This window comes from Lathamus discolor, chromosome 4 (assembly GCF_037157495.1).
Source record: "Lathamus discolor isolate bLatDis1 chromosome 4, bLatDis1.hap1, whole genome shotgun sequence".
Taxonomy (NCBI): Eukaryota; Metazoa; Chordata; class Aves; order Psittaciformes; family Psittacidae; genus Lathamus; species Lathamus discolor.
In genome coordinates this window covers 118416169-118442259 of record NC_088887.1, presented here as the reverse complement: position 1 = coordinate 118442259, position 26091 = coordinate 118416169, and the positions used below count along the sequence as shown (strand labels likewise).

The 26091-nt window shown below is 40.2% G+C and overlaps 1 long non-coding RNA gene across 1 annotated transcript; it reads left to right on the top strand.

Annotated features, from left to right (window-relative positions):
* The first annotated feature begins 2218 nt into the window (after positions 1-2218).
* Positions 2219-25629, top strand: LOC136012834 (uncharacterized). The gene is made up of 3 exons (XR_010611987.1): positions 2219-2236; positions 3019-3084; positions 25545-25629. It is a non-coding gene; the product is annotated as an uncharacterized LOC136012834 (long non-coding RNA).
* Positions 25630-26091: the final 462 nt, after the last annotated feature.

The window sequence follows — 26091 nt, the reverse complement described above, 5'->3', positions numbered from 1 at the left end:
TTCAGAGTGAATAAAGACTTCATAATTTATCCAAAGGTCTTTAATATTTTTTCTAACCTTTCTCTTTATTGAAATACAGTGTGATTTCTTGGAAAACTACATCTTCTCTTGGATTCTTTTTTTGTTGCTGTTTTGCTTTTATGAAATCTTCCTTACCATTTATGTGTATCAATCAAAATCTCCTGGGCTTAGAAGTTATTAGTAGCACACAGACAGAAAAAAAAGGATAAAGGGAACAAACCTTAGGAAACAGCACTGGCAGTATCCCTGAAGGATCCTCCTGCTTGTACTGAAGCCGATTTGCAGGTGAGAACTAAGTCTTACCCTACCTACCCAGCTGAGTCAAGTCTGTACATCACAGGGATTCCTGCTGCTGCACTAACCGCTTTGGAGCTGAGGCTCCCCAAAGCACTTGGCATCAACAAATGAAAACAGCTACAGCCTGCTGAAAACAGCATGTTCGGTTTTGCATTCAGTGTGTAAACTGTAAGCTGGTTTCAACCATATTTTGTTACCCTTTGAAATGTTTCCTCAATAGTAGGTTGCACCATCTGCTGCACTGTTTGCCTGCATGTTTTGCTTGTTAAACTGCTCCCCCAGCAGCACACAAAGGAGGAAAAACAGTGGTGATGCCTTTCAGGAAGATGCCTCTGTCCTCCGCCCACCTCTTCCCACTGTAGTATTGAGCTGCACACAACAGATGCTCCTCTAGTCCTACCTCATGCTTGCTTACTTTAGGACCTAAGCCAAAGTCCACTGTAAAACCTCAGAGGCTTTAAAATCTCTTTCCTCATGAAGCCCGTACGTATGTTTCACACACTAAGGACACAACAACCACACTTGCTAAAGCAAAAGGTTAAGATGAGTCACCTCAAGTTTCACCAGGGACTATGAGCTCTGCTGCAGCTAAACCTGAACATCCGCTTAAATATGAAAGTCCAAAACTGATCAGATTTCAATAAACTTCCTTTTCTTAATAACCCTACAGATAGAACAATAATCACATTGCACTAGTGGGTACTCTGTCTCCTGGCTAAATGCTGACATTGTCATGACAAGAATCTTGGTACAGGTAATGAAGCAGGGCTTTTCTTTCTTTTCCACCAGGTGCCCTTCATCCTTCTTTCCTGGTCTGTTTATTAAACCTGAGCAAATACCATACAATGATTTTACATGAAATATTCTTTGAAATGTGTTGACAAAAACTCACACTGTACTATATAACTGCAAATTACTCACTTTCTGAACTGCATGAATGATGGGAAGAAGGGGAAACCCAGTGAATAATGCATTCAACTATGACTGCAGAATGATCTAAGTAAATTATGCAACCCAGAAACATTTACAGCCAGCCCTGCTCTAAATAACATGACACGGTTTCTTTGTGGCTTTAAGTCATCTCAGCAACAGGTACCTGTGAGGAGCTGAACTCATTGCTTAGGAAATGCTTTCTCAGGATGCATATCTGCTTTGAGATAGCAAGGCCTTTGTCCCAACTCCTATCAAGAAACTTCATCCTGCAGGAATACCAGACATGAATATCCTTTACAGAGAAATAAACATTTGTTTTTCTTGTGCAATCTTCTGCCCAAGGGTCATGGCCATAGGATTGATGCAATACATTAATATGATTCTAATTTCTCCCTACAGTTACTATCTTAGAAAAGTAATATCACAGTCTTGCTTTTTCTTGAATTCTCAAGCAATAGATTTTCATACAGGCAACCATAAAAATAACCTGCTACCCAGTCCTAAATAGTAATTCAATTAAAATCTCAGCAAGGTCACCACAGGTGTAGCTTAATGGGAGCATCTAAAATATTTCCTAGGGAAAAGGATGTCATCCTACAGATGAAGGAGAGATGTCCACATATGAACTAATAACTTCAGGCTTTCTTTGCAAAAAAACCAGTGTCCTGGGTTTACCAGGAGCCATTTTGCTCCTTCTTAGTAGTGGTGCAAACTCTGTGTTTTGACTTCCAGCCTGGGCAGAGAGCTGAGAACACTGATTGGTTTTAATTGTTGCTAAGTAATGTTTATTCAGGCCAAGGACTTTGTGAGTCTCATGCTCTGCCGGGGATGAGGGGAGGCCAGGAGGAAGCAGAGACAGGACACCTGACCCAAGCTAGCCAAAGAGGTATTCCATACCACAGCACGTCATGCCCAGGGAGGTAACTGGGAGTTACCCGGAAGGGCACACTCTCTCTTCGGGGGAGATTGAACTCGTTCGGTGGTGGTATCGTATTCTCTTGTTATTTTCTCTTATCAATATTATCATTGGCGGTAGCAGCAGTGATTTGTGTTATACCTTAGTTACTGGGCTGTTCTTATCTCAACCCGTGGGAGTTACATTCTCTTGATTCTCTTCCCCATCCCTCCGGGAGCGGGGAGGGTTGGGGGGGGGGGGTGTGAGTGGATGACCTGTGTGGATCGGTTTAAGCCATGACACAGAGAAAAAGGTATTTCTATAATTAAATTAGTCTCATTCTGAGTAGATATTTGAAACAAATCATATCAATCATATTCTAAAAGTCCCATTACACTCCATGGATGTAAATGGAAACTGAGACGACTTGTCACTGATGCAAAGGTGAAATATATAGACACCTAACCTGCAGTGAGATGAATCTCACCCACAAACCTGGCTGTGCATGGAAGCAGGTGCAGGCTTTTCAATAGAACTATGTCATGCAGTGTGGGAGCACGTACCACGCCAGCTGGTACTAATGTTCTTTGAGCTTGCCTGGGAAATCTTCCCAATATTTCTGGGTTCAATGGGGTGAACCAGATACCAAGAGAAGATTTGGCCTCTTGGAGTTTATTTCCTCCTCTGCAAGCTTTTCCAGGTGGCTGAGCCCCGATCAAATATTTATAGAACTAAATATTTCTCTTCTCCATGGGAGGGAAACAGTAAAACTACAGATCCTAATTTGTTCTTGCAGAGGGCTGGAAATAACGACAAACTGGTCATTAAAGCTAATCCTCTTTTGCTTTTTTTTCTTCTTTCATTCCTTGCAGATGCAAATAAACTTCCCAAGGACAAATCTGAACCTCTAAGTTTCTTTCTCATAAGAAGGTTAGCAGGTGAGTAAGATTGTTTCAGGAAATCTGCAGTGCCACTTCTACCAGAGATACTTCTTGGATTATTATCGATAGAATTTGGTAGCTCCCAGGGGTCACCATAACTGAGCAGGACCTCACATAGTAGCATCTTCACAAACACAGACAGGAGAAGGTCCCTCTTTCCAAAATGTTAATGTTCTAAGGCAAGAATTAGAAACAAACAACTTCTCTTCAGAAACTGTTGACATACATTATCTGTAAAAATATATTGCAGTTACAGCTATTTTAATTAAAGAAATTATATTAGGAGACATTCCGAGACTCAAGAACTCATCTTACAGAGCTAAGATGATTTTATTCCATGTCAACTGAGTTCATCAAAACCAGTTTCTGGACAGGATTCAGGTGGACAGTTATATGTGGCCACCCTATCTCGGAGAAGAGCAGCATACATGGTACAGATATGGGCTGCTCCACATCAGTATCTAAAAGCAGTCTTAGGTATATTTTATTTACTAGAAATGACATAGCCTCTTGTCACCTCTTTGTCAAGTAATTTGCTAATATAAAGACTGTTTCAGGCTTTCAAGTGGTGAAAAGCCTGTCCAGGAGAACACCAGTCATGGTTAGTGCAGGCAATTTCTTTCTCTTGGAGTAAGTGACTGCTTGTATTACAAGGCCACTCACAAGAATCCTCGTCTTTCAAACTGACAAGGAGATGAATTACAGACATCCCTTTGCCAATTGCAGCCCCTCCTGTTGCATGCCATTTCCTCAGTGATACTGCTTTCCTCAAGGTGGAGCACTACAGACCTCCATCATTCAGATATTAGTCAAAAAAATCCTTCGAGCGACATTTTCCTTCTGACTCAGAAACTTGCAATTCACTTTTCACTAACAGTTCAATAAAGGAAAAAAAAGTTATTTAATCATATTTGGTATAAGTTATTTCTTCTTCTTATGCATTTGTTCAACACAGGCTACTACAGAACTTGACATTGATCTAAAAAATCTGCTTTTACCAGCATCTGAGGACATAGGACTATACTGTGACTACCTTCCCTAGTAGTCCCAATTTAGTAATCCTTGCTGTCACTTTATCTAGGTGAATGAGCAATTTGTGTCAGTGCTGCCCACCACTGACAGACACTTTCAGAAAATGCAGCGCAAAATGTTATCGCAATATGTAAAAACAGTCCTGTTTTCTTGTGACATCTAGAGTTTGTTGTAGCTTTTCTAAGTCTCTCACTGGAAGTTTGGGAGTTTAGGAAAACTGATTAATTTGAAGATGTTCTCCAACCTTTATAGGGAAAAAGAAAAAAGAGAGAAAGCTGAAGTGTGAGCTAAGTGTATGTAGGACCTAACATTAAGGTATTCATTCTTTTTGCCTGCTGAAATGATGGAAGCTAAATTATACTTTCACAGAGTTTTTTGAGCAACAAACCATGAATGATTGGAAGGGCAGTATCAGCAGAAGGAATGATGGATGACTAAATTCCAGTTTATTCCAATACTAAAGTAACAGCAACAACCAAAAGATACAGAATATTGAAAGTCAGAATGTGGAAGAAAGAGACCCTGCTCCTTTTTTCCCTTTTTCAGTTATGCAGGGTGCCATTAAAAGTCTGTTCCTACCAAGTCCCTTTTATGTCCATAGAAGAGGTTTAGTTTTAGGTTGTCCTGCAAGGAGCATGGAGTTAGACTTGATGATCCTTATGGGTCTCTTCCAGCTTGAGATGTTCTATGATTGTATGTCTGCTGAGCTGAAAGATACTGGCATTGGTGCTGGAAGAGCAGAGAATAAAGACATAGAGTAGAAGAAAATGAAGTGTTCAATTCACCTCATCTAAATTCAGAGGTCTACAACAGGAGTCAATCTACGCTAGTTGCCTTTATTCCAGTTATAGACAGTGGAAAAGAACATTTGTAGGTATCAATTGAAATTTGGGTCTGATTTACCAGCATGTCATATCATGTGAATGCCACCAGACTCATCAACAAAATCTGAACAAAATGAAAATGATTTGTCTGAGATAGGCAGTGACCCATCAGGTTTTTGTAGCCATCAGGGAACAGCACAGTTTAAGACATCATATGGAAATAAAGAACGAGGTGCCACGATGTTCAGGGAAGCCTTTCCAATGCCTTTACAACACAGCAACTGAAACCTCAGGAAACCGAGACCCAGCATGGAGGATCTGAGCAATCAAAAACAATCTACATGCTGGTGAATGCAGATCTTAGTGTCTCAGGGAATTTTCAGAGGAAAAAATACTTTAGAATTGAAGGACTATTATTCCAGTTCTCGAGATTTTTAAATCATGAGCTTGAAAAGAACACACAGCTCAACAAGCACTGGCAGGTGCCATGTCTGATTTCTGTTTATATTTCACACTGTGCTTCAACTGTCACATAATGAAATAATGTATCTGTTAAAAGCTCATTGATTTTATTTACCTTTCTGACAAGTGGGAATTCAGTGCTACTTACCACCCTGTAGGATAGTATTTGCATACAACCTTTTGTAGAATATCATTTATTTTGATTTATAAGAGTTCTGAAATCATTGCACTCATGTTTATAGAGTCAAGAAGAGATCAGTCACCATAAATGTCCCAACATTACAGAATCATAGAATAGCTAGGGCTTGGAAGGACCTCAAGATCAACTAGTTCCAACCCCCCTGCCATAGGCAGGGACACCTCACACTAAACCATCCCACACCAGGCTTCATCCAACCTGGCCTTGAACACCACCAGAGATGGAGCACTCACAACCCCCCGGGCAACCCATTCCAGTGCCTCACCACCCTAACAGGAAAGAATTTCCTCCTTATAGCCAATCTAAACTTCCCCTGTTTAAGTTTTAACCCGTTACCCCTTGTCCTGTCACTACAGTCCCTGACAAAGAGTCCCTCCCCAGCATCCCTATAGGCCCCCTTCAGATACTGGAAGGCTGCTATGAGGTCTCCACGCAGCCTTCTCTTCTCCAGGCTGAACAGCCCCAACTTCCTCAGCCTGTCTTCATACGGGAGGTGCTCCAGTCCCCTGTTCATCCTCGTGGCCTCCTCTGGACTTGTTCCAACAGTTCCATGTCCTTTTTATGTTGAGGACACCAGAACTGCACACAATACTCCAGGTGAGGTCTCACAAGAGCAGAGTAGAGGGGCAGGATCACCTCCTTCGACCTGCTGGTCACACTCCTTTTGATGCAGCCCAGGATACGGTTGGCTTTCTGGGCTGCAAGCACACACTGAAGCCGGCTCATGTTCATTTTCTTATCGACCAACACCCCCAAGTCCTTCTCTGCAGGGCCTCTCTGAATCTCTTCTTTGCCCAACCTATAGCTGTGCCTGGGATTTCTCCGACCCAGGTGTAGGACCTTGCACTTGTCATGGTTGAACTTCATAAGGTTGGCATCAGCCCACCTCACAAGCGTGTCAAGGTCCCTCTGGATGGCATCCCTTCCCTCCAGTGTATCAACCGTTCCACATTATTCTAAAGAAGAGACAATATTAGTTCAATCCAATCAGTTTTATTTCAAGTTGAATTATCTTTCCCAAGGCAATGCACAGTCTTTACAAACGTCCATAGGATCTACAAGTAAGTAAAAGCAACAAACATGAGGAGACAGGAATTACATTAACCTCTTTTTATTCCCCTCTCTTTTTTCACCACCAATACAACCTGAACATATAGAAAACTGAATTTGATTTAATTAACTATTGGAACATTTGTGCTGCTGTCAGGGAGCAGCAGGATCCAGCTTCTCCCTAAGGGATGAAGGCTGGGACTGTTGTGATAACGACAGTGGAGAAGGTTCTAGAACCACCAAGGGGTCCAAGAGACTAGGTGGGGCAAGGGGAGAAGGAATTGGGCTCAGATGAGCTCTGATGGATGCCAGAGGCTGTGCAGTGCTGGGAAGGAGGGAAATGGAGGCTTAAGATCAGGTTCAGAGAGAGGAATCAGGGTCAGACACAGCCCTGAGATGGCTGGCAAAGATATGGGGACAGGGACATTTCCTCATGTATTGGCAGGTCCCATGGCCAGGCAGGGCAGTGCTCCAAGGAGCTTGAGATCAGTGTCCTGTGGTATCATGGGGCAGGGACTGATGGCCCTATGGGGCTGACATGGGGTCCTGGGCAATGGGCAGGAGGGGAAAGGCCCCAGGGACAGGCAGAGTCATAAACCATAGCAGGGCCCCCAAGGCCCTTACACTAATTAAGCACAATAATGCTATTTTTGTTTATGAGTAATCAGTCAAGTCAAATGTGTCAAGCACAGACTACATACATGTGAAAAATTGCTAAAGAGAGATTTTTTCTGACAGACGTCTGAGTAGCTAATACATTATTCCTTTTCAGTACTGATTATATATTATCCAGAAGACTGGATATTCCAAACCTGCAGGGATTTAAAGGCTAACGTTTTCTAACTGGGGAGAGAGGCAGAAAGTCCATTTAGCATGATGCCGTTTCTAAAACTGAGCTTTGACTGTTAAGTCTGTTTAGCCAAATTCTCAGGTTAAATATAAAAAAGATTACCTTTTTTTTCATGCTCAACCTCAAGATGTCAAAATCAGAAAATTTGAAGTCTGAATTGTCACAATTTTCTTAAATTATTTACAAAAAAACTAACAGTTACACCTCTTTTTTTTTTTTTTTTGCCTTTTTTTTTTTTTTTTACTTTCTGTAGCCATTCTGACACTATGGGTTCCATCCAAGCACATGGTATACAGACATGCAGGGGAAAGCAGACTGCAAACATGTGGATTTGGTTTGTAGGACACAAGGCTGTTGTTATCCTCCAGTGCACTTATACACCAACTGCAGCAGTGGGTGAAGGTCAGAGGATCTGACCTGTAAAACCTGGGCAAACAGAGCACTCCTGTGGCCTCACACTAGTATGTTTAACCAGAACAAATCTGTGCAGAAAGTCACCCTCTGTTGTAGCTATGGGGAAGAGGATGGTGTTGTGAAGACTTGTAACATTAATATCATAGTCTTAAGGAGCACCGAATGGTATTTCTGAGTGGTTTCTTCTTAGGTAGCAAAAAATCATAGAATGTTTTGGGTTGGAAAGGACCTTAAAGTCGGCTAGTTCCAACCCCCTGCCACTGTCAGGCATACCAAGATCATTTTTAGCAGAGATCTATTTTGCTGACTTAAAACTTGCAGAAGATGCTGAAGATTCTTGTCTCCAAGTAATCAACTGCAGTGGGCCTTTGATTCGTTGCTTTGCTGGTTCTCTATTGAATGAGGGGTTAGAGCACAGCTGTCATATGCCACTGAACAGAAACATTCAAACACAAGATTGTGCTTCAAACTCATGCCTAACTGATGCATGAAACACAAGCATTTGTGTTCACACTAACCTCTTCATGAGTGAACCTCACCCAGCACATCACCAGTTTTGAAGGCTCACAGAGGTTTTGGCATAGAAGGATACTCTCCTCTGAAATGAATGGAATGGCAAATTAGCTCTGTCTGAGAAGCCCATGCCACACTGAAGACTGCTGAAGCCCCAGCTCTTCAGGAACCATAGACTGTTTCTTGTCCTTCACCTGATGTGATGATAATTATATACCTGTCACCTCACCTACTTGTTTTAGCATGCAACTAGCACGTTTTCCGCAACAACCTACCACTTAGTTTTCTTCCACTTTTAAAATTGTGCTGACTGGTAGCTTTTAATTAAGACTTGACAGTTGAAATTTGCATTCTAAAAGCCATCTGAAGGTGCTGGAATTGGATTGTCTATTATTTTATAATGCAGAGCATTCTACTTGCACACAACCCTATCTAGCAAGCACGTCCTTACCAAGACCTTCCCAGTTTCTAGAGATGCTGTGTGCAAGTGTTTAAGGCTACTTTTCTGAAAGCATCATGAATTGGCAATTTTTGCTTTAATGCTTAGTTAATGGAGTATAAATAAGCATGCTGAGAAATTTCTGTAGCTCTAAGGAAAATTGTTCTTGTCTGATTTGTTACTCATTCGTACACAACAGCTCACAAAATTGCTGAAGGCAGATGGATAAAGTGTTAGTAGTTTTGTCAGTTTCAAGATTTAGGGGAGAAGTGACCCAAGGAAAGACCTAGAGAATGAACCGCTACAACTTTTTAAGAGCTATAGTAAACTCCCCAGATTTCTGTAAGAAGCTCTGAGCCCTGCTACAAGTTCTTGGCTTGGAGTGCATTTAGCTAGAAAATTTTTCCCTGCATAGGCATTGGCTTCAGTAGATTTTGTATTTGACAATGGTATAAGTCAAGTAATTTTTTATTTGTTTCTGCAAGCTGAAGCTTTAAATCCACTCCATTTAATATTTCTTTTGAAGAAATGAGGCACATGTCGTGCTTAAAGCTGAGCTTCCAGCATTTTCAGGATTTTCAAAAAAATTCTACTGATAGTTAACCACTGCAGGTATCTGCAAACACCTTGTGCTGCCTTTATGACCAGTAACAGCACAAAACTGCAATTATGACAGAATAAAAAAGATGGAGCTTACAAAGTCACCTTTTCAGTGTGCAACATGAATTACAAAGTTAAGAAGAACATTCCTGGTCAAATTCCAGGGATGACTGATAGATATTTAGAGAAAATGTAAGTGAGGAGGAGCATGTAGAAGAGTCAGGAGCAAAGTTAAGCCTGGGAAGAAAGGGGTTGAGGGAAGGCGTCTTAAGTTTTGGGTTTGTTTCTCATTATCCTACTCTGTTATTAATAGGCAAGAAATTAATTTCCCCATGTAGAGTATGTTTTGCCTGTGCTCATAAATGGGTAAATCCTCCCCTTTATCTCAACTCATCAGCTTTTAACCTTATTTTTTTCCCAGCTGAGGAAGGAGAGTGAAAGAGTAGCTGGGTAAGCACCTGATGGTCAGCCAAGGTCAATCCACCACATATAGATGGTATCTATTTTACCTGTTTATGAATCCTGTCATTTTGTAAACATAATAAGATCAGGTAACTTGTCTGGAAAGAAAGGGTCCCTTTCATTGGGAAGACCTGAACATGCCTGAGAAAAGAGAATTTTCCTACTGCAAGGTATGGCAGGGATGAACAGAGACAGATGCATGCAGCAACGTCTAGTGAACCACCTGCTCAAGAGGGAGGAGCGTCTGAGAAGAGAGAGAAGCAGACACAACCTAGCCTCCATGGGGACAAAAAGAAAACTTCCTGGAGACCAGAGAAGACTATGCAATATTTACTGCAACTCACAAACTCAATTAAGTGCTTAAAACTCGGTTTGGAAGCAAGTAACAAGTGGGTAAAGAAGTAGCTGGTTTTACCCTAATTTTAAATTTATTCATCTTACCTAATCATTTTAGTTTTGTCTGTGTGAAAGATTAAGTAAATATTCTGTAACTGAACTACATTTTTATGTTGAAAAGCCCTTGTAGTCTTCATTGGGAGTCTCACTATAAGGAAGAACAGTCTAGATGAAGCCGTCCTAGAGACCTAGCTGACTTGGGTGTCATTACATGTCCATTACCTCATGCTGATTTAGCACTCAGAGCAGATGACTGAGTAATAATAATGTATCCACATTTATCCTTAATTCATTCAAGTTTGGCTTGACCTTGGAAACCTGGAAGCCAGATTTAAATCTCAATGACCCCTCCTCTGGCTAGGTTGGATGGCCTTACTAGTGCACGAGGATGAAAAAAGGAATAGAAAATCTTCCCAAGCTGAAGCAGAAGTAAACTCTGAAAAGGAAGAAGGAGATATAAAACCAAGTGTTTAATATGCAGGCACCACAGACGGTGCAGAAGGCTGCAGTGAGCCAAGATGAATTAGCCTCCCCTGGCTTGTAAAAGAAAAAGAAATGCCACCTTTCAAACAAATCCTTCTGTGCAACAGAACCAGTTCTTACAGTGTGAATGCTGCCAAAAGTTTTCTCTTGGAGAAGCCCAGAGTTCACCATGCAGCAACACTCTTTGGATTATCTGGTTCACCGTATGCCCGGGTAATAGCAGAATTACTGGCAGCAGCAGGGTAAGCACAGCAAGATGGTCATAAGCTTTCTGAGAGGACATGATGATACCTAACAGCAGTGAAAACCATTCAGCAAAATGAAACAGATCTCCTTTACCATGCAGGGGAAGCGCCTGGTTTGATTTCAGGGGAGAAGACCAGACAATATCTTGGTTTTCTCTCAGGCAAGACCTGGTCTGGTTTTCTCCCCTAAGGTTTTGACAATCAGGTACCCATTTCTTCCAGTGGAATAAGTAAGACTTGACGGGTAGCAACATCCCAGCTGAGTAATATTTGCAGTTTTCTTGAAATCAAGATCCAGAACGTTTAAAGTAGATATTGTGAGATTAGGATGTCTTCAATAAGCTGGCAAAAGCAAGGGCCTCTAGAATGGTAAGTCCTAACGAAGATATTTCTCATCAATCTTTTCTACACTTTATTACCCAAGACTCACTTGTCTGAGTTCATCTGTGTTTGGGTTCATGCATAACACTCATCTATGTTTTTCCATAGCTCCTGCTATTCTCCCACTCTTTTCCTTCATGTTTGCCCATTTTGGCTGCTGAGTCTAGGGGTTGTAAAGAACAAGATGGGAACCACATCTGATGGGAACAGTATCAAAATCCTTCTTTGCAAATAACCTAAACTGTCAGCTGAAGCTGAGCTGTCAGTTGAAATAGTTGCCTCAGATTTAAGAGGATAGAAATTAGAGATGGAGAGGCTTCTGTGGAGACATTTCTTTCTAAGTAATACATATCTGACTTTCTGGGTGAAAAGTAAGGTTTCTATACTCCCAGGGTGCACCCACCATTTGGAGGCATTGGACAATCAGCATCTCACAGCTATAATCAGAGCAAGGTCTGCTGAAGACTTGCTGGGATCTTCTGATGGACACAAAACCTCTGAAAAACTGCATTGCAGTTGACAGCTGATAGGAAAGTGGTTAAAGAATATTTTCAAGGATGTCTGCGCAGGTGAGATTACTCATTTGATCCCTCAGGGCCTTAACTCCTAGAAATCAAACAGTAAAGATCATAAGGAGCTGTGTGGGAAATAAAAATAGTAAAAATATTTGGGATGAGATTAGTAAAACCAGAGAGGCTTAGATGTATTTGCCTGGAGAGGAGGAGGCCAAATGAAGGGAAGATATTCAGACAATGAAGGTCATAGGGACTAAACAGTTTCTCCTCTTAACTGCTTTACATAGCACAAAGACAATAGGATGGAAGATTAAATGAGAGGGCAGCCCATGCAGAAGAAACGGAGAGAGTACGCAGTATAGGCAGCCTGCAGCCTTCTTTTGGAGTTTGCTGCCACAGGAGAACATTAAGTCAGTGCTGCGTCCAGCTCTTTTAAGGATGTTAGATAAGTCAGTGCTTAATAACGGTATTAAATAAGTGACATATATAACAAATAAGTAACAAAACCTCAGATTTTCTGATGTAAACAAGTCACTTATGGTGGTCAATAAAAGAACATTGTTCTTTCCCTACATCTTGTATACTTTTCCATAGTAGCTCAGATATTTTACTAGAGAATCTTACATTGTAGAGCACATGTTCACCTTTGCTAGAAGCATGATATGTATCTAGAAAGATCAATGGCTTAATCTGGCATTACAGTTTTTAGGAACCAGTGCATAATCTCTGTGCATGTAAGAAAAGCCGACATTAGGAAGGGTTAGAGATGACTTCTTCCATAAAACCTATAGCACAGTGAAGAAAAACATAAACAAGTAGAAGTGGGTGTAATTTCAGTGAAGCCTAGTGCCAGGTGCTGAGGATCTAACCTTTCAAATACCATCATGGGGTTTTATTCCCAGTGTATTCTTTACCTGTCGAACATGCATAATGGTGGGATACTTTATTTTGTAAATGTGACAATCAATGTCTTCTCCACATTTTGTAGAGGATTAAAAGCAGGAGCTGGAGGCATCTGCATCACTGTCAGATTTCCCAACAAGTCAGTCACAGATGGCAGGCACTCTCTATTGATGTAGCTCAGCTTTTAGATACATCCTTCACATGCGATGTTCTATGATTCTATGTTTACACTGTTTATAGCATTCTCAGCAGGTGTCTTATCACTATTCAGTCCCAGGTTACAATTAAAGCTTCTTATTTATCTGGAAAAGGTAAAAACAAAACCTAAAAACAATAGAAAATAAAAAACAAACAAACAAAAAAAAAAAAAACCAAATGGTATAAAACTCATCTTCTGAACTTCTAGTAAGCTGGAAAAGTTTTGGCAAACTCTCTTTATTTACAGGAAAATTCCTTTCCCATGAGCAGAATTGCTTCTGGTAGTTTTAGAGGTAGCCTGAGTGCTAACACAGTTAAAAGGAGATAATTAAGTTAATGGAAGAGTTTTGCTTCTCTAAGTTAGCTGATGAAAAATATTATAGTCTTTCATGCAAAACACTATATAGTTATTGGTTCAAGTCTGAATTGCAAACATGGGGGCACTGTGAAGAACATTAAATGGAAAACCAGATATTTGAGTTACATAGGGAAAAAATATCCTTAATTAAAAATATCTTAAACCTTTCCTAAAAGCAAAAAACCTTCACCCACTTAATTTTTCAATTGTTCATTTCTTTTTAAGGGAGCCACTAACATTTTCTTTCCGACATTTTTTGCTTTTTGCAGCCTTTTTCTCCTTTCTCTTTTTCTCTTTTCTTAGGAAAGCAAGTGAGAATTTAAAAATAATTTCGCCCCTTTAACTTGACAGCTGCTGGGGGTTTTCCTTTATTTTGCAATATGAAATTAAGGAAACCTCAACATTCTTTGTTACAGTTCAAAGGATTAAAATGTGAGCATGAAATTTTTTTTCACTTTTGAAAAGCCTCTTTTTTTGGCATGAGAAAAATATTTTGATGAGGATTTGCATGTCAGCTCTGCACAACACTTTCTGAGAAACATAGTGTCTTTCTCAGAAGCTTGAGTATCTGAAAATTAAGGGTAATTCTAATCTTTAGTTGCTTTGAGCAAGGCACAATAGGCATACTCTCTAAATCACAAAGTAGCTTGGATTCCAGCTTGGAATAAAAAAAAAAGACATGGATTAGAATGCAGAGGAGATCAATTTACCAATGCATTGACCTCACTAGAGTTATTCTTTAGTAAAATGGCAATAATGAATGAGGAGTCACTCTTTCTTAGAGTGAACTTATCACCAGTAATGACAGGTATAGACTGGGGTCTTGTAGTCTAGTCTTACCACCTTGCAAACAACAAGCTGTGCCTGCTTTCTTGTAACAATCTTTAGATGCTGGAGAGGAATCAGCCGAAAGTAAACTCAGTTCACCCAAGGGAAATCACAGGCTGTTGTCCACCACTAAAGCCCTAGGTAAGGAAACTGATTTCACCCATTGAGGACTCCTCATCGGTTTTCTCATACACTGATTTGAGAGAAACTTGCTCCTAATCCCAAGGACGGCTGAGATCTCCTTAAGTGCATTGGCAGTTAGTAGTAACCTTTGGCTGATTCTCAGTTACACACATTTTGCTTTCCTGCAGGATGGTCACAACTGCACCTCATGTAAACTGTTTTATTCTCTGGCAGAAATTTTCAGGCAGGCATGGTAAAGGCTGTTAGGAGAATCTTAAGTTCATTGCCTGTTTACACGTTGACTTTATGAGTTCCCTGATGCTTTCTCATGGCCTGCAAATAAGTCAAAACTGAAATCAATTGAAGAACTGAAGGCAAGGTATAGTACTCAGATCCATAACAGTGTATTTCACTGTTAACTTTAGAAATGTTCCTAAAGAGGGTCAGAATCATCAGAACCATTTCACATATTGAGAAACTGACGTATGACAACATGAAGTGATTTGCCCAGTCCACTCATACAGAAAGCAGTCCATATGTCCTGAGACTTAGCCCAGATCTACTGAAATTAATTCATAAAGCCTCAGAGAGAAAAAGAAACATTCAGATGTAGAGTCTCAAACTGTGAGTTAATAACAGGAGAGGGAAAAAAAGAACAAGAAAAGAAAAAAGTACCACTGAAGGAAATCTTCTAATATAGCAGGTACCTATTTGGTAGCAGCAAAAGGTCAAGATGCTTTCTCAGCCACTGAATTAAGATATTAGGCTCATCTCAGTATACTGGAGCCATCGGCTCCCAGCAGCATTTGACAGCAAATCAGCCAAGCTCCACTGACTTATAATGTAAACAAGGTTATACACTCACTCAGTAGTAGTCTGCATTCACCTCCAGGCACACCTGCAAAATGGGCATGCAGACAAGAGCAGCCACCCATGGAGAGGCCATGGAGGGATAGGAGGGAGCTGCATTGGAAAAATCCAGATTTAGTCTACCCTGCTAGTTTATCACCCGCAGTGACAAGCAAGAGTCCAAATAATTCAGAAAACACCATAAAAGATTAGTGGACATGGACGCTGGCACAGTCCAGTCATTGGCTTTACTAGACAGGACCCTCTTCTCCACCACAGAGCAAATTATAGGGTGCTTTTCCGCCTTCCATCTTTGCTTATGTATCCAGCTGGTGATTACTGTCTTCCCTTTCAAAACACAAATAGACACCTGAGCAATTCATAAACAGGTTGATGCCCAGAGCAGCTGAGCATTTCCCATGGTAAAGTGAATTACAGAATGAATTATTTGGATTGGAAGGGACCTTACAGATCACGTAGTTCCAACCCCTGCCATGGGCAGGGACACCTTCCAAACCCAAGCTAATAAACACTTCTGGGTAATGGGATTTACTCACCAGACACAGCACCTTAAAATTACACACTATTCCCCTTGCACAGTCTTGCTGTGAATTCAGTGCTGTGCAGTGAGGACTCTCTGTAAGGGTGTCTGTGCCCTCAAGGGTCACAGAAGCATGGTACCATCACTTTCAGACACATAGGTAGCCACTGTGCTGAGATAGCTTTGGGGGAACCTACTGTTTGGAAGAGGTTTCCCAGGGACAAGGCCCTGAGCAGAAGCCTCACCTAAAGATCTCCTAAATTCTCTTCTAATGTGAATCAATTGTATGATTCTATGAAAACCAGCCACAAAATGGGTGAGGCTTTATGTATATGATGGCTGGGCTCAGTGTTGCCACAGATTTCTTGTGTAACTACACACAAATTATCCAACCAGGGGTCCTGAATGCCATTTAAAAATCTAAGTCTTCTTGCTTTCTTCCCTTCTGGAGGAATAAGGTGCCTATGTTAAGAGTCAGAAAATTATGCACATTTGTGGAACTATTTGTTCCTTCCTGTAGAACTGATTGAAAAGGCAAACTACTGCAGAAGATTGTTATGATGATAAATTGATTGATACTTTTTTTACTGTGATAGACAAAGTCAAAGGATCTTGATAATAACTGTGCGGTTCAATTAAGTGTTGCCACGCTGCAGGTTGCTGATGGATGAATAAATCATACAGCCTATAATTAAAATGTAAAGAAAAGCTCAAGACCTGCAATGTGTCTACATCACAGGTCATAGATCATCAAGAAAAATAAAGCACCCACTAGATTTTCCAGAGTTTGGGTCAACCCCCTCCAAAGCCAGACCGTTCTTTCAAGATACATTAAAATTAGCTGGCTGTTGTCTTGTTATCAGGAAGACCTGATAAAACTGACTTCAAGGGAAAAGAAAACAATCCCTGAATTACAGTTAAAACAGGCGAGCCAGCTCTTGAAAACGGAGAAGATGAGACATCAACCCTGTTATTCTGACAGGGAGAAAAACAGGTGAAAAAGTGAGGAAGCTGAGACCAGAAATGTAAAGTATGCTTAGTATTTTGAACTTTAGCTTGAGCCCAAATTCCCAGTAGACACTGCAGCAGTTGCTGTATTCTGCTCTGAATGCTGCTTTTCTCCTTAGTTAGCTAGCCTGGCTTATCAGTGTATACCTCTCATTTTCACCACCATCTAATCCCTAGCATCTTGGGCCAGAGCAGGCAGAAAAGAATACTTAAGACGTCGTCTTCTTTTCAGCCCCTCAAAATGCCCCAAACCTTGCTGCATCTTGTGTGGGTTTAAAGTGAACATATAAACTCTATGCACTTTCTCGTTGCCAAGGGAACTTGATGTCTAAATTATTTGTATGTAAGACACTGGATCCTCCCCGAATATTTACAGACCTTAGAGAGGATCCAATGTTTTACACCAGAAACATACTTAAGACAACACAATCCTTAGCACAGCTCACATAGCTGATGTCCTACATTTATGCTTATTCATGTATATCTGTCAAGCAAATCCTACAACTGTGGTCCCTAAAGTTAAATAACTGGTTAACAGGTCTGTCAAACTGACAAGCCTTCACAGCAATTGCAGGCAAGATTGGAGTTGCTAAAAGACCAAGATAATCTTCCAGTATAGCCTCTTCTTTTTAAATTAGGACAGGCTTGCCCTAGTTTAAAGTTCCTTGGCACAGATTTATTTTCCACCACATAGATATGACTTTGCTAACTGGTCTCTGTGTTGGGGTTTTTGGTTTGGTTTCTTTGACTAGCTTTATCTGTCAGTATTGCCTTTCCTACAGTGTTAGGTCCTTCCCTGACTATTCACTAACACTGCCATGATCCTTTCCATACATGGAAAAGCATATACTACGGAAGAATCAGCAGCACATTCTTATTTTCTATCTTTTCTGCATGCCTCCAGATAAACCAGAGCTTGTTTTCCAATGCCTTGTGTTAAAAGCTTAAACATCCTCAGCTCTTGTAACAGCAAACTGTAACTGGTAGGTATTTCTGACAGTGAGACCAGATGTTTTTGAACATACCAGCATTTGTCTGTGAATTCTGCATGCACAACAATTTATTGCACAAAGCTGTCTCAGCTGAATTTCCTAGAAGAGTAGCCTGTAAAACAGATGAACTCATATATCTTCTTAGGTGTGATGTCTTTTTTGGCAGGAGGAGCAGACTCTTCTCTAATAGCAAGGTAAGATACTGCTGGAGCTGAAGTCTGGCTATTTTTCATTCTGATTCTAGTTACAGTAGTAAAAGCCTTCATGGTATTTCCTTAAGAGCCATGATAAAATAAAAGGGATGATATTTTTACTTAGATCAGCTTGTGCAATCTTAATTATGTTTAATTTTCTCTTTTTTTATTTTTATTTGACTTTTTAATAGGAAAAAAGAACAAAGCATGGGAGCATGTGGCTGCCATTTGTTCAGGAAAAGAGGTGGTTTTTTCAGTGTAAAAATGGGTTATTTTCCATGTGATGTGGAAAAGTGAAAAACATAAAGGCAAAGCCATCTACAGAGTTTTAGACAGCAAGACTCACTCTGCAGACCATATCACCCCAAATGAAAAGCGGCCACCTCTCTGTGCTATATGATTTGAGAGCAAAGCTGAATATCAAACAGCACAGGCAACTATGTCTAGAATTAAACTTCTTTCATGCTTTCTGTCATGAAACTTTGTCTTCTAACTGCCAAATATTAACACTACAGGCTCCATGCTGAGGTTCTGCCACAGGTTAAATAATTTTGAATTTTTAAGTAAACAGCCAAGCTCTATCCATGTCGGAAGTATATTTTCCCCATGCTTAAAAGAATAAGAATTGCATTTACCCTGTGGCCACTTCACTGAGTTCTAGAACTTTGACTTAATGGATCAAAACCCAGAAATTTCACAGAGCAGGGAGAGGAGAAGTCTCAGTACCAGAGGTAACACCTTTTGCTGCTTCTACTTAAAATGAAAACAGGAAACATGGAATAAAACTGCCCAAGAGTTTCTGTCTCTGAAGAAATTCCAAACTGGATTTTGTTTGAGTTTGGCAGATGCATTCTCTGCAGGTTGTGACTCACCTGACCATGTTCCTAGGACTCCCAGCTTCTTCCTGCCCTTAGATGTTTCACACACTGAGCACAGCCCTACTGCGGGAGCTATGCAAGTGCTTTTTGAGCGGAGACTTGTCTCCTCAGCAGCATGCCGTTGTAACGTGGTGTTTTCTAAGGGAAATTGAGGAACTGTGTGTATAAACAATATATACATTAAAAGTGTTAGGACTGTGAATTCAAACAGTTAAAAATGAGGCAGTTGTAGAATTAGCTTTGCTTTTGCAAATCTTCATTCAGCCCCAATGTGTAAGTGTATTATGATAAGAAGGATTATTCAGTCATGGTTTCATGGGATATTATTCATATCACTTCATGTTAACTGCCTAAAATATATATGTCAAGTTGAAACACAGTGTTTTAATGGAAACCAAGAGATTGACACCACCATGGGCAACTCATCCCATCCCATAACAAATGCCTAACGTATTTAAGTAAATAGGGAATTTAGATAGTTCTGAAGAGCACTGAGTTCACTTAAAGTACAGATCCTTCTCTTGTGCTGTAAACATAAGAAATAGTGGGAATATACTCCCATTTTACCAAGTTCTTTTCTATAATAGCTAAATAGTTGGAATAGAAACAAAAGGTCCAGTGATTTCAGCTCTGTTCAATCTGACAGGACTGAACTCGTTGCTCAATTGATCATAGTGTTTTGTAATGCGAAGAGATATCTCAGGTTAAAGTGTTCCCATTCGGACTGTAGAATTTGGCCTAATTGCTTGATGCCTTTGAACTCAGAAAAACAGTGAGCAAGAAGATTTCTGGAGGCCTAGAGAAGGGATATCAACTTTCCCCTTTCTCCCCAGGGCAAGAACTTTTGCATTTCAGTAGGCAACTGAAGTTAGAAATTTCAGAATAAGTAGGGAGAACCTGTGTAAATGTAATGGCTTATAGGCTTAAGTAAGGCAAGGTAGATTGTTTTTTGAGACCTTGCATCAGTTCAGGGCCTAACCCTATACATGAGGAGGATTTAGGCATACTGTATGCTACCTCCAGTCATTGCTAGTTATGCATACACACTTGCTGGTAGTTACCTCAGGAAATTTCCTCTTTTTCTATATCTCTATTCTTAAACTCTTCTTCCTGCATTTTTCATAGATATTTGATAAGTGGAAATGATTTCTGAAAGCTTTTCTAGAATTTCATTGCAATCTCTTCCTATTGTTGAAGGAGTAATGCATCAAACTCAGCTGGAGTATGCAGGAAATGTTAATCCAAATGCAAATGCTTGTGTACCTCAATCGCAATTCATCCCAAAGCTTCAGTACCGAACACCTGAAAACTTCAGTGAATCTGATTTCCAAAAGTGATTTATTTTGAAAGCCTGATCCTAGCATTCAGCACTGAAACAGCTAGTGAAGGAGTGCAGACTCCGGAGAGTCTGAGATATCTGTACCAGGCAGCTGATGGAGAATGGAAAAGAAAGTATATTGAGCCTGACCTTGACAGGCGAGTTAAGGTACTCTGCTATTTTTCTAACTACCTCTGAACATCCCAAATCCCTTTTCTGGAGTCTGTATCTCACAGTGCTTTTTACAGCTACACTTCCTTTTTTTTTTTTCTTCTCTGGGATAAATAAAATTGAGCAGACAAAAGAAGCATTTAAAAAGCTGGTTTTTGTGTGTTCAGAGTGATCAGGCCAAATCTTTGCTATGTGTAAGAATTTTAAGTTGTTCATATACCACCATTTTTACTGCAATCCTCTCTACTTCTTACACAAAGTAAGTTGTAGAATGTTTTATGTTTTCTTTGTCTATTGCATGAAAGAAAAGCATATGGTCATTTGTTAAAATATATGGATTTCACAAGTTATACATATGCATTTCTGGCAGTTCTGAAAAGAGGCTTCATTTCTCTACATCTTACTTGTCTCTTCTCCCATTTTACTCTGAAGATAAAAATAAAATAAACCTTTGTGAGGGAGAATTTAAAAAATGTGTCTGTTTCTGCATAAACAAACGCCAGTGTTGTGTAACCATTCCATGGATACTAAACAAATTCATTCATTTCATCCCTGTGTAAGTGCAAATAAACCCACATGTAAGCAGCGTTGCCTGCATTTCACACAGTCTTGCACAGTGGGGTAAGACATTGTTTTAGTCTATATTTATATTAATAAACTCAATAGAATCTGTGCATAAACTCAGGACTTTGCACACGATTATCCACAGATAATCCATGAAGAAAAATTCTTATCACAGTCCATTGCATAGTTTTGGCCAGAATCAGTTTGGCACTTTCCCACATCGAAGCCTAACTGTTTACAACACACCTTCCTATCAGCCAGTCAAGCAATACAACAGGTAGAATATCTACTCTAAATCTCAGTAAGCTTTTCTTCCTTATGAACTTCCAATTGGGAGATGATAGTATAGAAATCTCAGTTTTAGTCACAAGTGTACCACATACTCTGTGGATGTGAAAAAGGCATTGGAAGGAAGCTGCGAAAAGTGCCTGTTGGCTTATCAAAAGGAGTAAAAATGTCATTTACTTCAGCAAAAACTGGACAATAAACCAATGTCTTTCCCTGGGACTCCATGTTGCTTTGGGAATTTATACACTGGGGGGTAATTTCACTCAATCACCAAACCTGCCTGCATGAATTCACTATGGCCAGAGTGCACCCTCTGGAGCCAGGATGCTGGGTATCTGAACATACCCTTGGGCTGGTACTCTGCCAGACACATCATAGCAAGTAGCCCTCTCCTTTGGAGGGCTGGAGCCACCTTTCTGGCTAGGAATCTAGGATTCCTGAGCTTGGATGTAGGCTGGAAACTGCTTCTTCAGTGCAGCAGGGTCTTCGGACAAGGTTTTTCTTAGCAATAAAGAACTACCAGGCTTAACTATTTCAGTTTGTCATTTTGAAGCAACAGCATGCATCTCACTGCTATGAGGCTTAGTTTGCCTGGAATTTTGATTACTTTGAGGAGAAAATTCAACAAAGGGAAATTTTATTCCAAGCATGTGAAACACTGAGGGACTAATGTATTAACAGTGCACTTTAGTTCTCTATAGCTTTGGCAATGTGACATAAAGAGCTGAGGCTGAAAATGAGCAGAGAAATATTCTTAAAGGGAAATGTTTTTCAGAGACCCCTGTCTCTCTTGGCATAAAAACAATATGCTCTAATTACTGAAAATATGTAAGAACAGTCACGCTTTAATGTTAGGACTAGGAGAGGCTCCAGAAACTTCAGTAGAAAGTGCTCTGGGTTTCTCCCAGGTGTTGAGAGCGTAAATGTTCCATTTTGTTTCCAGATTTGATTCATGACATTGCTTTTGGTTTTCAATCTGGATTCATGAAAAACCCAATCTCTGCTCAGCTTTGAAAGTCGAAAATATCCCATATAGCAAACACTCCATGAGAATTTATTTATCTCTCTGATGGATGCATTCATCTGCTTTTCACACATCTTGATGTATTTCTCTCCCTTCTATTTTTCCTGGGTTTTTATATTCTCTCTCAAACTAGCCTTAGAATTTAAATCATACGAGAGTTTAATGACGCTTGACGAGGTGCTGAGAATTGCCACAGGGCACAAGTGAAAGGGCAGTGTCCTTTCAGAATGTACATGGTGATCAGAAGTGCTTCAGTGGTAACTTTTTCAGAGCTCGTTGTGGCTTTTGAAAGTATTTCACCTGCTAAACACTTTTTACTGGAATGAAAATAAGTACCTTTAACAAATGAGCCTATACAAATGTAAAGGAGAGGAAATACTGGGGTTATGTATATTCCCCACACTTAGCCGTTTTGTTCACATTCCAGTAGGCAGACTTCTCATTTGAACTCCCCACTGGAAAGGTGACATTGAGAATTGCTGAATGAACCCAGAATTTTTCCTGTTCAGCCCAATTACAGAACACCTGTGCTAAATCACTCTGTGCTGATTCACTGAGATCATTCATAAAGCTCAAGAGCCCTCAAAATGTCTCTTTCCTCATCTGTAGTGAGGTGGTGAAGGTGGGCAAGTGGCTTCAGTAGAAAGCACAGAAGATTGCTCGTTCAGATGCTCCTGAAAGGGCTTTTATTTGATTTAATTTTCATGGCAGCATTTGCCAAGAACACCTGGGCTACTCCACTTGTCTCTCATATATAATTTATTTTTTGCATCAATTTTTAACACCCTTGAAAGAGGATGAGAGCTGCTACTGGCATAATTGTACGTCACAGTTCCAAGTCAGTCTGAATGTCGATGGTGCTCCTACACCAGAATAAACCCATCCTTTTCCTACTGCTGCTTCCTAGAGAAACTTCTGGATTTGCATTCGTACTGTGGAGCTCTGGGTGCACAAGGGCTAATGCCTTATTTCAGTCAGCTGATCTATAAAGGGCTCTTTGCAAACTGAGAATGTGAACTCTGGAGAATCACTTATGCTTCACAACACACCTGTACAACTTCCATCATAGAACAAAGAGACTTTTATACACCTCATGATGGAAAGAACATATCCTCCTCTCCTGCAGTATTTTTCAATCTTTCTTTCCCCCACTTTGAGAAATGCTCAGAATTTTCCAACATAGCAATTTTGACTACATGTAAAATCTGAGTGTACTTTCTACTTTTTCATAGCTCCCTTGTAATTAGTCCACACCTCTTCAAATCAGAAATTGAAAAACATCATTCCATTGTACTCTAAAGTTTGGGTCTTTTTTTGACTGCAGAATGCACATTAAGTTTCCTGTAGGGAATATCTCCTGTGTCCAGGTGCTTCTGAAGGGAAGCATTTTCATAAGGTATATTAGTCACACTCCTCCCAGTTTTATACTAGCTACAAATCTGCTAAAAGTCCACTACATCTCATCATCAAGGTCATTAATTAAACAGCACTGGTCCCATAATCTACCCCAGAAGTACAGCACTAATGACTTGCCTCCAACTTGACCTTGTACCATTGATTATAGCTTCTCTATGGCTGGCTCTTATATAGCTCCCCCACCCACCCTGCCCCCCCCAGCACAGGCTTAAAGGTTGTTTGACACTCCCTAATCAGTAGCTGATTGATGACAGCCAACTCTGAGCCTTAACTGGTAGCAGCAGATACCTTCCTATTCCTCTGAGAGGTCCCAGATCCTAAACAGAGTATCCAGAAGCTGAAGAAATCTCAAAGAAGCAGAGCTCAGAAACTGCTGCACAAACTGGAAAATGTGTAAGATACTCTGAACCTTGCTCTTACATTGTCCCAACCCTGGATTTGTTTTAGAGAAACTTCAGAAGAGAGTTCAGGAATGAAATGATTTCCAAGCAGTATTGACTACCAGTGAACCAGGAGCCATGTGTGAATGTCAGTTACTTTATTTGACACTGGAGACATGCCCCACGTTTTCCAGGAACAAACGAGTAATAGCCAGTTCAAATGGCATAAACTTTGTAATTACACTGCAAGCCAAATTACTGCCTTCTATTAGGTCCTTTCCCTGTCCCCCTCTATCTGTAGCCTTTTTTTGTTTATTTATTTTCATCCCAGATCTGACAGTTTGCCATTAATAGGGGCATCTAGGAATGGAAATACTGGTCCCACTGAAAGCTGTGTCAAAATGACCAATAAATTCTGCAGTTCAGTGTCAGGCCATCTCACCACATTAAAGCAATTACTTTTTTTTCAGCTCTACTTGTATTGTTATACCATACCCATCACTGTAGACTCTCAAATCCCTGACCCAAGCATGGATAGATTAATTCTGAAGCTGTTTTTCAGTGCAATGAACTGAAAACAAAAGGCCCAAGAGTCTTTAGAGGCAGACGGCAGAAACAGAATATCTATCTTGTACCCCCAGGAAAACAAGAATTCAGAATTCCATGTCATGCTTTTAAAAGGCAATATTTAGGGTAAGATATGTATTAGTTGACTTTAGCCATCAACAATGCAGTTATGATAACCCAGGTTAGTAATTGATGACCGGAATACTGTCAATGGAAAGTCACAGACACATTTATTTGTTAAATTAAACTTTTCTACAGATAAACATGTAAAATTCATAGTATGAATAACTACATCGAGATATACCTCTCTCCTTTGAAGATACGAAGAAGATATACAGGTAGCTTAGACCAGACACCTGCATTTCAGAAAGCTAAGATGAGATGTATGTGATTGGGAGAGATGGCAACATAGTCCCATGAGTATTGGTTTTATTTATATCTTAAAACAAAGCAATCCTGGCCAATTTGAATGGGTGGCCTTTGTGGATCACGGAAACTATAGCAAAGAGAATTAGCGTTAAAAAAACTCTTCATGAATGTTTCATCACTGAAACACCATACTGAGCTGTTAGATCACGGATACTCTAAGATGAGCCGTAAAGCACAGCCAACGACCTTTTAAACAAAAACTCCACATCCTCTTCATGAAAGTAGTAGTGAAGTTTGGCCTAGTGGTTTGGTTTTCTTCCAAATGAATAATTGCATAGTACATGCTGCCTTTCTTGCACTGGAAAAGACTCTGCTTGCATAACGCTGCTGCGCTTTTGTTACAGGCTGCTCCAAGGTTAAGTCTATTCATTGCACGTGTCCTGCAGTAAAATCTCTGATCCAAGACAGAAAACTAGACTTAACAAGAGGTGTTTCTTTTCGCAATTCTACTAATGGAAGAAGCACTTTCTTTGGGGAACTATCCCCAAACCCACTGGTCTCTGGGGTATGTATCACTGGAGGCTTGACTAACCATATTTATAAGAACTTTATTTCCTTCACAGCTCCTCCAGAAGCAGAGCTACTGTTGGATCAGGCTTCCATGACATCTGCATCAATTAGTAGAGCTTTTGCAAGTATTAATTCCAGCATGAACTTTGAAATTTTAGAAATCTGTTGTGCCTATAGAGTAATAAAACCCCAAATTCTCCAACATAATGTCTGTCCATCTTCTCCATCAAAATCCTATTGCCTCTTGACTGTCTCAGATAGGAAGCAGAGTATCTGGGAAGTGAGAGAAATACCATGTGATGAAAACTTTTGTGCTTGCATTTCTCTTTTCTCCCTCCTTGAATTGGTTCATGGTGAGGAGTGGATTTAGCAAGATTTGTTCTGGGATCTATGGCTGAAAGAAACCCTCCCAGAAATGTCACTCAGCTATTAATGCCTGCAATTCCCCCTTGACTGAAATAATATGAAATTAATATAGACTTTAGCCATTTCCAAAATGTATTCATCCAATATTTAAGCTTTCAAAGTGATTATAATGTTGGATGGGGTTGTTCTTTTGCTTCTGGCTCTAGAAACCAGAAATACCACTGTATCATTTGA